The sequence below is a fragment of the Chiloscyllium plagiosum genome, unplaced genomic scaffold (genome assembly GCF_037043375.1).
Source record: "Chiloscyllium plagiosum isolate Xiang-an unplaced genomic scaffold, Cpla_swu_hap1 HiC_scaffold_12, whole genome shotgun sequence".
Lineage (NCBI taxonomy): Eukaryota > Metazoa > Chordata > Chondrichthyes > Orectolobiformes > Hemiscylliidae > Chiloscyllium > Chiloscyllium plagiosum.
The window spans coordinates 35,105,053-35,119,251 of NW_028270150.1; the positions used below are offsets into that span (position 1 = coordinate 35,105,053).

General features: G+C 38.8%; 1 protein-coding gene across 5 annotated transcripts in view; it reads right to left on the reverse strand.

The window, feature by feature from the left end:
• The window catches only part of tmem45a (transmembrane protein 45a), a 99,637-nt gene that overhangs the window by 67,338 nt on the left and 18,100 nt on the right, over positions 1–14,199 (reverse strand). For all 5 annotated transcript variants that reach the window (XM_087992614.1, XM_087992616.1, XM_087992615.1 and 2 more), the window contains exon 2: positions 13,894–14,044. The gene's annotated coding sequence lies outside the window, so the exon portion shown is untranslated. The remainder of the gene's footprint in view (positions 1–13,893; positions 14,045–14,199) is intronic.

Sequence of the window (14,199 nt, forward strand, 5' to 3'; positions counted from 1 at the left end):
TGGGCATGTGGCAGTGAACCACCTAAAACTTATTAGACCACTTCAGAGCAAAATTCGGAGTCACACTGCTATTGGTTTGGAATCATAACAGACCAGACCTGGTCAAGGCAGTGGATTTCCTCACAAAAGGACATCATCGATCCAATGGATTTATATTAGCAACAATTCAGTTCATTTATGGTCATTGTTAATTAAACTAAGATTTGCTTTCAGATTTATTAATGAGTTGAATTTAAATTCTCCCAACTGTCACGATGGGATTTGAACTCATGTCTCAAGAGCAATTTTGTAGGCCTCTTAATTACTAATCCAGTAAAATGACCTCAATGCTACAGTCCCAGTAATTTCTTGCTGTCTAGCCAGTCACTTTGGCTGGAAAGTATGCTTGAAACACTTGATGGGAACAGAATCAGGCTTGGCTGTGATGTTCTTCACAGCTGAGTAGACTAGGAAACATAAATTGCTAAGGTTGTTATATGAAGAATGCCTATTTGAGCAAAGGACTGAAGAACAATCAAGTCAAACAAACCATAAAGCTTGATCCCAAGCCAGGTCACTTATCCCTACAGAAAATATTTAATGGTCACATTGAGCCAAGAAAGTTAAACATTCTAGAATGTGGCTAGTTGCTGAAATATCTCGCTACTTGTGTTGATAATACTAAAAGTTAAAGGAAGCAAAATATCCATGTTCTTGTGCTCTTAAAGCAATATTATAAACATCAAAAATATGTACAGCCTATGTAATATTTAGTGAATGCAATCTTATAAGGGCCTGAACAAGGAATGCGGTGGAATTGCACATGAAAAGTCCAACTTAACTTATTTGGATGTTGGCTGAAAAATATGTTGTTGGAAAAGCGCAGCAGGTCAGGCAGCATCCAAGGAGCAGGAGAATCGACGTTTCGGGCATAAGCCCTTCTTCAGGAACACATTTTTCAGCTCTGATCTCCAGCATCTGCAGTCCTCACTTTCTCCTTATTTGGATGTTGGGAACAGTACTCTGCATCTTTATCTAAGCTCCAGGTGTTGCAGAAAGATTTTCACTCGGCACCAGCGACTTGCCTATCGACAGGGTTTTTTTTAATTAATGTTATTAACTGCAGATCTAGCCCATTAATACACAGCTTTTTAACAGACCATCCACCACGAGCAAATAAGATGCTGACAATTCTTGACACTGAGGTCAGAGCGGGTACCAGGTGACCAGCTCACTGGTTGTGTGAGGTAGCAGAAAGGAGGTAGTGGCACTTATGCCAGCAAAGTGGATAAGATCATTGACCATCTTCTTACAATGCTGGACATTCCACAAGATGGTTGAGTCTATTTTATCCTGGGGGGCAACCTAGAAATATGCTGGCATGGTCTAGGCCCCCTCTGGCAGTCCTGAAGAGAGAGGAAAAACCTCCTTTGCACCCACCCTATCCACCAGACCCTCCAAGATACTGCTCGCAAAGCAGAGCACCAATTTTCCCTTACCTGCCATGTCTAGGGCAAACGTCAGGAACTGTACAGGACAGCTCTGGACTAACAGTGCTTGTTCAGGTGTCTTTTAAAGATAGTGCTGGAGCCAAGGGATACCGGTCCATTCTGAGATGTCCCAGCGGCAGTAAGTTGGTATGGCAGAATGGGTCCAAAATCAGATGACAACAGCATATTAGGGAAGGGTAGGCAGTTAATGAGGCAAGTTTAGCAAAATGTGGTAAGGAAACCCACAAAGCCTCATGGAGAGAATCCCTCTAAAAACTCTGTAAAACCTCAGCCAGAAAAACTTTTAGATTCAGCCTAATGTCACTATCCCTCTATAATAACGTGCTGTAATTCTAGTTCCAGATTTGGTTTCTCGCATTTCAGAATTAGCAATGTGACTTTAATACAATGAAAATATCAATGCAGCTAATGATATATAATTTATTAACAATTCCAAACTTTTAAAATAATTTCATAAATACAAAATGTGATTTTAATTCTTGGCTAGGAGTTGTGTGGGCAGGAGCTAAGGCAGAAAGCACATGTTCCATCAAACATACGTACATACTAAGATCAGGAGTTGGGCACTCAGCCCTTCAAACCTGCTACAGCAGTTGATAATATCGTGGTTGTTCTAATTGTAGCCAAAACTCCACTTTCCATTCCCCAACAAGTCTGCATTCACAGCTATCTTATCCTCATCCCAGACTTAAATGGAACCACCCTTATCTCTTATGCTATGTCCCATAGCCTTACATCTCTCATACAAATAGAAGTATCTACCCTGTCAAGTCCCCTTGGAATCTTAGATGTTTCACTAAGATCACCTCTCATTCTTCTAAACTCCAATGGATAGAGGTTCCAATGGATACAGATCCCAAACTGTGCAATGCTTCCTCAGAAGATAAAACCCTAATCGCAGGAATTGGCTGAATGAACCTGCTATGAACTGCTACTAATACAATAGTATAACTTTTCAATATGGAGACCAAAACTAAATATAACATTCTAGGTTTTATTTTTCCATACAACTGTAGCAAGGCACAGTAACATTTCATTCATTTTGCATAAATGACACCATTATTTGTTTTCCTAATCACTTGAAGTACCTGCAAACCTGTGCCAACATTTTGTAATTATAACCCCCAGAGATCTTTAATCTCTCTCCATTTAAATACAGCAAATGTGCTCAATCAAACCAGTAGTTATGCTCCTGAAAATCATCACAACATGCAAAACCGCTTTATTTGAAACACATATTCCAATAGCAACTCATGTAAATGTTTGGGTTACATTCCCAAAACATCAAACAAATACAAAATACAAACACAAGGTTAACAATAAAATGGCAAAATAGACATGGAGATATGCAAAAAGGACATCTTTAATGTTTGTACCTCAGCTGCAAGTCTGCTTCTCTGAAGGATGTGGATCTTCATCAGACCCATCTGCAGTTCTGGAAGCTAAAGGTTAAGGATCATCAGACTGATGGTACAGAAAAGTTTCACATCAGGATAATTTGATTTTGTTTCAAACTCCTCACATAGACATCTAACATTCTCCAACAGCATATTCAAAACACGCAATACATGTCTTTGATTTTGATGTTCAATCCAGGATCAGATCAGTCTTTCCAAATCGTCCACTATCTCAGGTTGTGCATGAACCATTTGAGTTGCATTGAGTTGCACTTTTGATACTCACCTTAATTGTATAAGCATTACATCGAATTGTATGCAAAGTCAAACCAGTGAGACATGAAGATCTTTGGATATCCATGTTTTGCTTACCACGCTTGAACCTAGAGTGCATATGCAATTTAAGACTAAGTATAAATGGTTTCCTGCTTGTCTTAACTACAGTTTCTATGCTTGTCATGGTTAGAGTGCTTTAGGACCCATGAAAGATGGAACTATCACTCAGATTGGAAACCCCGAATAGGTGCTGAGAGTCAGGTATGAACCACATTATTGTTAATCTGGCACAGTTTGTTGAAATTATGGGTTGTAAAGTAAAACCATGTAAACTGTGTTAATTGGAACAATATTAAATAAGTACTGCCTGTAATATGCTTTTTTTTTTATTTATCCTGCTAAAGTTGGACAAGCTTGTACCTATCCACATTGAACTCCATCTGCCAATATTTTTTCACTCACTTAACCTATCCATTTTCATTGTCAGTATTCTTACATCCTCTTCACGACTACCTTTGTATCACTAAAACATTAGCAAGCAAACAACTGGCCCCTTCATCCAAGTCATTGATAAGAATTGTAAGTAGATGAGGCTCGAGCAATGGTCCCTGTTGCACATCATTCATTGAATTTTGCTGATCCAAAAATGATTAATTTATATCTACACTCTGCTTTCTATCATTTGATGAACTCTGTATGTATGCTAATATCATACTTCTTATACTATGAGCTCTTCTTTTGTAGTAATCTATGACACGACACCTCATCAAACGCCTTCAGGAAATCTGAATCCATCACATCTGGAGGTTCTCCTTTATCCAAGTTCATTCTTATTTCCTCAAAATACTCTAATGAATTGATCAAACATGATTTCCCATTCACAAAACTATGTTGACTCTGCATGATTGTCTTGAGATTCTCTAAGTGTCTTGTTATAATGTCCTGAACAATAGATTCCAGCATTTTCCCTATGACAGATATTCAGCTAAATGGCCTGTAGTTTCCTGGATTCTGAATTGCTCCTTTCTTGAATAGAGGAGATATAGTCACTCCTTTCCATCTAATGGTACCTTTCCAGAATCATGGGAACTTTGGAGAATGAAAAGTAGCCACTTCTTTTAAGACCCTAAGATGAACTGCATGAGGACCTGCACAAATTTGATTTCCAATAATTTCCTAAATACTCTTTCTTTGAATTGATTGCAATTGTTCCAAGTCTCCCTCTTTTTCATCCGTTGATTTACTATTATTTCTGATTTGCTATCTGTATCTTTACAGTAAGGACAGACACAAAATATGTTCAATTCACTTTCCATTTCCTTACTTTCGAGCATTGTTTCCCCAGACTCACTCACTTTACTTAACCTTTTCTCTTTCAAATAAATGTATAAACTATATTTGCTTTTATATTTCCAGCTAATTTGTTCTCACATTCTAATTAGCCTTCATTATTATTCTTTTAGCCAAACTTTGCTGTTTCTCATGTTCTTTTCAATCTACTGATCTGACACTAATCTTTGCCGCACTATATGCTTTCACTTTTAATTTGACAGTGTCTTTAACTTTCTTGTTCAGGCATGGATAGTATATCCTTCCTGTGGAATCTTTCTTTCTCACTGCAATGTATCTTCGCTGAGTATTCTCAAATATCCCCTTAAATGCCTGCTACTGCATCTTTACTGCCTATTCCTTGATCTAATTTTGCAGTTGACTTCAGTCAGCATTATCCTCATAATTTTCCTTTATTAAAGTGTAAACAATAGCTTTAGATCCATTATTTTCTTCCTCACACTGAATTTGAAATTCAGTCATATTATGATCATTGCTGTATTGGGACACCTTCACTAATGAGTTCATTAATTAATCCTGTTTTTCACACATTACCAGGTCTGAAGTGTTGACTCCTCCAATGTCTGCTATTTCAAAATTGGCAATTGTCTATTACCCATCCCAGATCTTTACTGGAAAGTTATTTACATCTTACAGGATTGGAGTAAACTTCCAATTCTACGAAGTACAATATTTCTCTTGCTCTAATTTACAAGACAATCGTTGTAATTGTTGTCCCATCATGAGGTACATCAAGCATTGACTTTGTGGCTTGTGTTTACTTCTGACAATCACTGCTAAATTCAGTCATGTGGTTATATCAACCATTTTTGATGGAGTGCTTTTTTTTAATGAGATAGATATAGATAGACTGAGATAGGTAGGAAGATAGATAGATAGATAGATAGATAGATAGATAGATAGATAGATAGATAGATAGATAGATAGATAGATAGATAGATAGATAGAAAGAGAGATAGATAGATATAGACAGACAGATATAGATAGGTAGTAACGAAGCTTTAAAAAATCTGTTCATGGTATTATGTCTATGTTATCACGTATTTTGGAATTGTCTCAATCACAATACTTTACATACAACAATCATTCTGAAATGCTACAACTATTGTTCCTTAATTGAAAGCAAAGATTGCAAAACACAATCCATCGAGACAGGCCACAACCATGAGAAAGAGCAAATTGAACAAAACATATTAGGCAATGAGCAGAAAAGAAAAATGATTGCAGGTCTGAGTGATAATGGCAAAGTTTTAGTTGCACCACCACCCATTAGTGATTAGCAGAGCCAGAAAGCATTGGTGCACAGAACATTAGTTACAACTGCCCAAGTCGAAAATATAAATTGAAAATCTCACTGGTCCTCCTTTTCAGAGACAGTCAAGGCAGTCTGTGTTTGCTGAAATCATAACTGGAAACTCTAATTTTACCACTAAACAGTTATCTCTGCAATAGCCTTAGTTTAGCTGTGAAAAGTCCCAATTTCTTTTTAGAAACAAAGCTTGTTTATCAAGAAAGCAAAAGCAAAGGGCGGCACGGTGGCACAGTGGTTAGCACTGCTCCCTCACAGCGCCAGAGACCCGGGTACAATTCCCGACTGAGGCGACTGACTGTGTGGAGTTTGCACAGTCTCCCCGTGTCTGCGTGGGTTTCCTCCGGGTGCTCCGGTTTCCTCCCACAGTGCAAAGATGTGCGGGGCAGGTGAATTGGCCATGCTAAATTGCCCGTAGTGTTAGGTTAAAGGGGTAAATGTAGGGGTATGGGTGGGTTGCGCTTCGGCGGGTCGGCGTGGACTTGTTGGGCCGAAGGACCTGTTTCCACACTGTAAGTAATCTAATCTAATCAAAGAGGCAATGGGAGTGGTTCAACTAATCTTCATTTGCAAAAGGAAGCAGATAGTTATGGTAAGGGAGGTGCACTCTATTTATACATCTGCTGGAACGATCTGAGGTTCTAGACAAGTAATATTTTTCATATGAACAACTAGCAGCTTTTCTGCCATGATGGTTGTGTAAATTACCCAAATCACACCACACAAGTAGGTGACATCATGAAGTTCTCAAAGCCATTCAACGGTAAACATCAGGTTAGTCCCTAGCATTAAAGTATATAGTTAAGTTTCTCAAGTAGACAGTTTAGGAATGCATTCCAAGGCTATGCAAGATGCTGCATTAAACTGGAAAAGTAACTGTATACAATACTTCCTAATATGTCAAAAAAATAAAGATTAGAGTGCTTAAGTTTGGGACTGTTAAGTTTTGTACTGACATTGTAAAATATTTAATTATACAGCATGTTCAATAGCTGAAATGGGTGACAGGAAGTGTGGTTGAGACCAGAAGATTGGATTACACTAATAAAATTTTAGATAATACCATGGGGAGAGAATAGAGTGCATAGACAGACATAGCCCATGAGGAAGCTGTTTGGCTCATTGCATCTGTTATTGTGCTTTGAAACAGCTACGCAATTAGATTGACAACATTATATGCAAACGAGCATTGGTCCAAACATCAGGAAATATAGATGGAAAAGTAACCATTCACAAATACTTTCTGCTTTCTTAGACAATTTTATATTTACAAAGTCATTACCCTTTTAATACACGTATTTCAATGTTGCTAACAAATCTAAATGCCTTTTGAAACTCCATTTCACAATGAAGCACTCTATTATAATTTATTCTCTCCCCAACACACCAAAGGTTTATCAAAAATGATCTTCCTTTCGCAAGACTGTTCTGTTCATTAAATCATAATTTTCCAAGTGCTAATTAATTTTGTTCCAGATTAATGTCTCTAAACATTTCTCCACCACTGATGTTAGGCTGACTGGATTATAGTTGTCAGCTTAATTATTCTCCACCTTTCAAAAAAGGTTATAAAATTTGCAAAACTCCAGGCCCTCTGGCATTATTGCCATTGCCATACCTAAGAAGGTTCAGATGCTCGTGGTTGAAGCCTCTGCAATTTTCATCCTGACTTCCTCTAGCAACTTAATTCAGATATATCCTATCAGAATTGGCTGAATAGTGCTGCTTTGAATACTGCTGAACTTTCAAGGACCTGCATGTTTATTATTTTTGTCCAATCTAATTTGTGTCATACATCCTCCCTTATGTTACTTTGACAGCTTTTCTTTTAGTAAAGACAGATGCAAAGAACTCGTTTAGTCTCAACCATGTATGTAAAATCATCTATTGTTTTGGTCCCTAATTGACCCCATCTCTTCTGACTATTATTTTACTATTTATAAGTTTAAAGAAAACTTTTGTATTCCCTTTAGGTTACCCACTAATGTCTTCTCATACATTTGAAATGCCCATTCATTTAACTTTTTATATTCCCTGTAAACCTTGAAACGTGGAATAAATTGCCAATTATTCCTTCCTTGTGAAGCAGATCTTCATTATTGCCACTTTATCATAATCTATTTGGTTACTTGAGTTTGCAGCTCAACAACATCATTTACTATATTATCTGTACATATTCATTTGTCCACTGTACATTTCTCCTATTTCTGAATTACCATTTATTCTCATGCTATTTGTTTTTCACAATCCTCTGTGCAACTTACATTTCCTTTCTTTTGCTTCTCGTTCCCTTCCATTTGCTATTTAACACCCCCAGTGCAGCACTAATTCACCTCTCTGCAAGGACATTGGTCCCAGTTCTTTAAAGATGTAACCTATCCATCTTGTATTTGTCTCTCCTGACCCAATGTTGCCCCAATAATCCCAAGGCCACCCTTCTGCACCATTTCTATGGCCACACATTTGCCTGTTTTATCTCATTGCTCCTATAACCATTAGCAACATGGCACTGAGAACAACCTGTAGATTACAACATTTGATTGCTTGCTCTTTAGTTTTCTCCATAGGTAATTAAAATTTGTCCATGGGATCTGAGCCTCTGTTTTCCTCTCTTTCTTATTGGTTCTAACACGATACACTGCAAAATCACCTGCATTCCTTCAATGATGTCCTTTTTCGTTGACATTGACAGATCTGGAAACTGACTAATGAGTCCCCCAGGATTGCTGCATTTCTGTTTCACACACCCCCAACTCCCACCCCACTTCCAGCAAACGTACACAGTTCTTCTGTCACAAAGGGCCATAGATGTGTTGTAGACTGTTCTTCCCAAAGGTGTTGTGATCCTAACCATTCAATATTGACAAATTTGGATAAAATTGCAGTGTAACCTTCCTCATCCAATCCACATGTTAACAAGTATTCATTCAGGGGATGTGAATTTCTCTGGCATTTAATGCCTACACCTAATTGACCATAAGACCATAACACATTGGAGCAGAAATTAGGCCATTCAGCCCATCAAGTCCGTTCTGCCATTCAATCATGACTGATAAGTTTCTCAACCCCATTCTCCCACTTTTTCCACGTAAGCTTTGACCCCTTTGATACTGAAGAACCTATTTATTCCCATCTTAACTATACTCAATGACTTGGTCTCCACAGCATTCTGTAGTAATGAATTCCATAGATTCAACACTCTCTGGCTGAAGAGGTTTTTCCTTTTCTAAAAGATATCTAAGGCTGTGCTCTCGGGTCCTAGTTTTTCCTACCAATGGAAGTATTTTCCCAACATCTATGCTGTCCAGGCCATTCAGTATTCTATATTTTTCAACTAGATTCCCCCTTCATCCTTCTAAATTCCATCAAGTATAAACCCAGAGTCCTCAAATTTTCATCATATGTTAAGCTTTTCATTCCTGGGACCATTCTCGTGAACCTCCGCTGAACAAACTCCAGGGCCAGTACATCCTTCCTGAGATATGGGGCCCAAAACTGCACACAATACTCCAAATGTGGTATGACCAGAGCCTAATAGAGCCTCAGAAGTACATTCCTGCTTTTATATTCAAGTCCTCTCAAAATTAATTCCATCATTGCATTTGCCTTCCTGACCTGGAGAAGATGATAGTGAGCTGCTATATTGAACCGCGACAGTGCATTTGCCAAAGGTACACCCATAATTCTTATAGAAAGGGTGTCTCAGGATATTCCACTTGTGACATTGAAGGAAAGTAATATATTTCCACGTCAGGATGGTGAGTGTCTTGAAGGGGATCTTGCAGATGGTGGTATTCTCAAATATCCACTGTGTTTTCCTTAGTGGTTATAGGTAGTGGTTTTGATTTGGAAGATGCTGTTTTAAGAGTCTTGTAATTTCAGTAGCATGTCTTGTAGGTAGCACGCACTGCTGATACTGGTGATGGAAAGGATGAATATTTGTGGATGTGGTATTAATCAAGCAGACTGCTTTGTCCTGGGTGGCGTCAAGCTTCTTGAACGTTGTTGGAGTTCCAGGTAAATGGTGAGTATGCCATCACACTCCTGACTTCTGACTTGTACATTGTGGACAAGCTTAAAGAGTCAGGAATTGAGTTACTCACTGAAGAATTCCGAGTCCCTGAACTGCTTTTATCACCACAGTATTTATGTAACTAGTCTAGTTCAGCTTCTGGTCAAAAGTATACCCCAGGATATTGACAGTGAGAGATCTAGTGATGGTAATTCCATTGAATGTTAAGAAACCGTGGTTAGTTACTCTCTTGATGGAGACAGTCATTGTTTGGAACTTGTGTGATATGAATGTTGCTTGCCAGCTGTCAACCCAAGCCTGGATATTATCCAGGTCTTGTTGCACTTGAACTTGGACTGCTTCAGGAGTCAGGAGTCAGGAGTCAGAGATGGTACGGAACATTGCATTGTTCACTGATGATTCCATGTCTCCAGTTTTACCCTAATAAAACTAGCAAGGTCATTAATGAAGCAGCCTGAAGATGGTTACATCTAGGATACTACGATTAGGAACACATGTAGTGCTGTGTTGGAGTTTGGGTTGACAGTCAACTGAGTGTGATATCAAGGAGACTAACAAAACTAGAACCAGTGGGAAGAAGGGGCAATCTCTCTGCATGGAGTCACATCTGGATTGTGCAAATATTGTCAAATGGAAGGACGAAACTTGAATTGCACCCAAATGCAATATAACTGTAGCTTTAAATGTGAGTTTTCCATAATGTATTGCATAGAAAGATATTGGGAGTTCAGAAATAGGACATTCAGGTCAACCAATCCAATGACAGTGTTTACTTTCCACACAAGCATGGATCTATATTACACTACATTTATGTGCTACGAGATATTTTATCCCAAACAAACAGCATAAGATTATATACACTGGCACATTGCAAATAGCAGTATACTTCATTCCTCTGCCAATGGTTCTGCCAATTTTCTCACATCTCCATTTCTGTTCTCTTTCTTAAGGATGCCTGCCTGAAATGGTTGAACAGTGTTTTCATTTTCTAAACATATGTCAAGCAGCAGTACATCACTATACTGAAATATCAGGTCTAAAAGCAACATTCATGTCCTAGCTTCATACAAATTATTATTTGGCTCTATATCAGAGATTTCAGTATAAACAACAGCACATTGAAAAGGTTAAATCTTACAGATCTTCTCAGAAAATACGTCTAAGCATGACTTCTAATTCAATACCACCTTATCATCTGGAATCAATATCACCTCAGAAATTAATCAAAAGAAACAATTATCAGTGTAGGTCAGATTAGCAAACTCTTGCATTTTACCTCTACCTGCTGACAAACATAAATCAGAATATGTTACTTTATTCCAGACAGGACACAGTATCTAAAACATCAAGTAAGCATTGCACATACTTTAAATTATATGGCAAGTGTATGGATCAAATCAGATTTGTGCCTTTTCAAATACTATCCATTGTTATTTCAGGTTTTGAGGGCCCATAATTTTTATGATATGAACTTAGAAGTATACATTCTATAAGTACTCACGTATTGCATTTTAAAACTGGTATTGATCATAAAAATTAACAAATATCAACATCAAAAATAAAACATTTGCTTACTAATCCTGTCAACAGTCTGTGTATATAAAAAAAAAATACTGTGCAGTTTTCTATGTAGTCCTGGAGAGATCAGACTGCATCAGTCAGGTCATAGCTGGAAGCAGAACCACATAATAGTGTTAAACTAGAGACATGTTCCAGGTCAAAGGAACAAAACTCTTTGTGGCATTCACAAAGAGCCATTTTCTTAGAGACAAGTAAACAAGGTTACTTGTTAATCAAGTTACCATTGCCTTTGTTACATGTTAATTATAGATGATCTTCAATGTGACTGAATTCCATCCAACTTCTGAAACTGCCAACACAGATACAACAGATGGGACATTTCAAGCACTTTTTTAAAGACAGCTTTAAAACAGCCCCAAACAGAACACCTTGTCTTTTGTAGTACTTGGAAACCAGTTAGCTTTCAACTTTACCAGATAATCAGGAAATTTACCAGAAGTTTAATTGAGAACACATTTTCTTTCTTTTGTGCTGTAACATATTGTACTGATATAGAGCTTGCAGAAATTTGGGTCCCAAGTTGTGCAGAAAATCGTACACATTACTCTGACCTGGATGTTTTGCCTTCAATATGATGTATTCAAATAAATAACCCACAGTTGAGGTTGAGATAAGTCAGTTCCAGAATTACAATTGGAACTACCACTGCATCTAAACTTCAACAGGCAGAATTTCCCCCTCCCTCATGTGGCGTAAAAAATGGTGAGCGAGTTGACTTAATGAGCCGATACTAAAACAAAATCACATTCTCAATGTCAATGTCAAGAAAACCTCACCCAAGTTGGTCACTGAGTCTTGGACAGTGAGCGCAGAATCTCATTGATGGTTGGAAAGAAGATTATTTCCATGCATTTGCATCTCATGAAAACATCAAATCACCTTATCAACATTAAACTTCCAATTCACCTCTCCACCATTGTGAAACTAGATATTTACTCAGTGTTATGTGGTTAAACAGGATAGGTACTTGGCATCTTGTCTTATTGGTGTCTGTTGCAACTTGCAGAATGCCAATGCCAGCCATCTACCTTCTCTTTATAGAGAGCTATTTCTTCTGCACAAGATACCCGGATGGGCCGTTGCTATGAACCTCCTCATTCAATTCCATGTGGGCAAACTTACAGCCCCACAAAATCATCATACCTGTTCTCGGACCAACTCAGCCACCATATCAGGGCTTCAAGCAACTACGTCAGAGTTGAGCGATAGCTGGGTCTTACATGCTTCTGCCAGGTAATTCTGTGCTTAGGCACAGCCAGGTATCTTGTCTAAGTAAACATTATTTTTATATTATATATGGAGCCAAATATCTCATGGGTTTTAGCTTGGTTTTTAGCTTTTAAAGTCTTTAATACTCATGTATAAGCATTCAGCCTCAATAGGTGCTCCAACTACAGTCCAAAGGGTTGGTCACAATCAGTCAGGTGCTTCATAGTTATTGATTTCTATATTTCAAGTCCAGGAATTGAGCCACACAGAGTAATGCGGGTCAAGTGCAATCATTCCAGGGATTAACTGAAGGTCAGGCAAGGTGCTGTTGAGACATCAGTCTGAACTGTGGGTCGAGGACTGTCTTGCCAAGTCAGTCCAGGGGACAGGCATGGTCAGTCATGGAGCTTGATTGCCAACAGTCAGGGAGTTTAACAAAGGGCAGCCTATGGTTTTCTGGGGAAAGCAGGTGTATCAAGCCTGGGCATGTGTTTCATTGTACTGGGTCATTGTGCTTGGGAAGTTGCAGATAGCAGGCTGGGACCTCAGTGAATGGTGAGAACCCCCATGGGAATGGAGGGCAGAACAAGCAAGTCACAGTTACTAAGGCATCTATATGAGAGGGTGTAGGGTCGACGAGGGATTGAGGAACATGAACTTTGGTTCTGAGGTGAAGCAGACACATTAATTGCAACATAAAGAGGGTTCAACCAAAATTGGGAGGGGGAAGATGAAAATTTATCGTGGCTATGGGGACAGCAACAGGAAATGCACAACAATGTGGGTAGGGATGGGGTATAAATGTCCACGTCTGTGTGAAAAACAGGCACTAAACATTACCTTCAATATCAGAGTCATCCACAGTAATGTATAATGGCTCAATTGAAGTCCTCAGTGTCAAAGTTCAAAGATCCTTGATGTCTGAGGCTCTCTGCAGTCATAGAGTCAGTAACTTGTGAGAGATGCTTGGTAATTGCAACCTCTTACAGCTTTGAGATGTCTGAAGAGGCTGCTCATCCATCACAGTTGTGACTTAACCAGGTTGCATTGCAAAAATGATACTACTATATCACTGAGACCCAGAACAGAAGCTTGTCTTCTGTCTGAAGGCTGATCAGATGACTGGTCTCTGGCAGTCCTCTGAAAGCCAACAAACTTAGGCATTTCTTCCTCAATCAGTTGTGCATGCATGTCAGTAATGTGCTCAGCAGAGCGTGCCTATGAGTCGACTCTGAATTGAGTACTCACCGAGGTGAAAGTTTCTGACAGAGGATGAGCGAACACCTTGCAGGTGTATTCTCAGAGAGTTCACAAGCTTCCACTTCAGAGGTAGAAGCTGAGTTGAGGCTCTCTGGGACTGGCCTCGTCTTTACAGATGGTCACTGGATGCTGGTATTGCCTATATGGGAGAAGAGAAGGAATTAGCTTGTGTGGAATAAAAGTGAGGTAGCACTGGTGGTAATAGGTGAATATCACAGCACAATGTAATTTACTGCATTGATTGCTTATTGGTGTCACCTTGTCACCATCAGCCAGTCTTCCCCAGTCAGCTGC